The 633-nt window shown below is 46.8% G+C and overlaps 1 non-coding gene across 1 annotated transcript; it reads right to left on the bottom strand.

Annotated features, from left to right (window-relative positions):
- Positions 1–208: 208 nt before the first annotated feature.
- Positions 209–293, bottom strand: TRNAK-UUU. The gene is given in 2 exon segments: positions 209–244; positions 257–293. It is a non-coding gene; the product is annotated as a tRNA-Lys (tRNA).
- Positions 294–633: the final 340 nt, after the last annotated feature.

A 633-nucleotide genomic window follows, 5' to 3' on the forward strand; every position in this document is an offset into this window, starting at 1 on the left:
TTCTCCCTGTCAGTTTGTGACTATTGCTCCTTGTCCCCCCAAAAGGCACCCTCGTGAACAGAGCACCTCTGGTTCCTTGCTGCTTCCCCATAATGAATTTGTAGGTGGCCACAAGATCACATCTCAGCCATCTCTTGCAGAGGCTGAAAAGGCCCAGATCCCTTAGTTTATCCTCATAGGGGTAGGCTTGTAAACCCTTAAAATATTTTGACTCTGGTGGGACTTGAACCCACAACCTTTGAATGACATTTTACTATAAAAGTCTAACATGCTATCCATTGTACCACAGAGACTCAGCCAAATTGATCCTGTTGTCACTGGAGTTCCTCAGAGATCAATTTTGGGGACAGATCCAATTTTATATTTCCATTAATGACTCATAGATTCATAGATGTTAGGGTCGGAAGGGACCTCAACAGAACATCGAGTCCGACCCCCTGCATAGGCAGAAAAGAGTGCTGGGTCTAGATGACCCCAGCTAGATGGTTATCTAACCTCCTCTTGAAGACCCCCAGGGTGGGGGAGAGCACCACCTCTCTTGGGAGCACGTTCCAGACCTTGGCCACTCTAACTGTGAAGAAGTTCTTCCTAATGTCCAATCTAAATAGGATCTCTAGTCTCTCCTCGTAGGGC

The sequence above is a fragment of the Alligator sinensis genome, unplaced genomic scaffold (genome assembly GCF_000455745.1).
Source record: "Alligator sinensis unplaced genomic scaffold, ASM45574v1 scaffold413_1, whole genome shotgun sequence".
Taxonomy (NCBI): domain Eukaryota; kingdom Metazoa; phylum Chordata; order Crocodylia; family Alligatoridae; genus Alligator; species Alligator sinensis.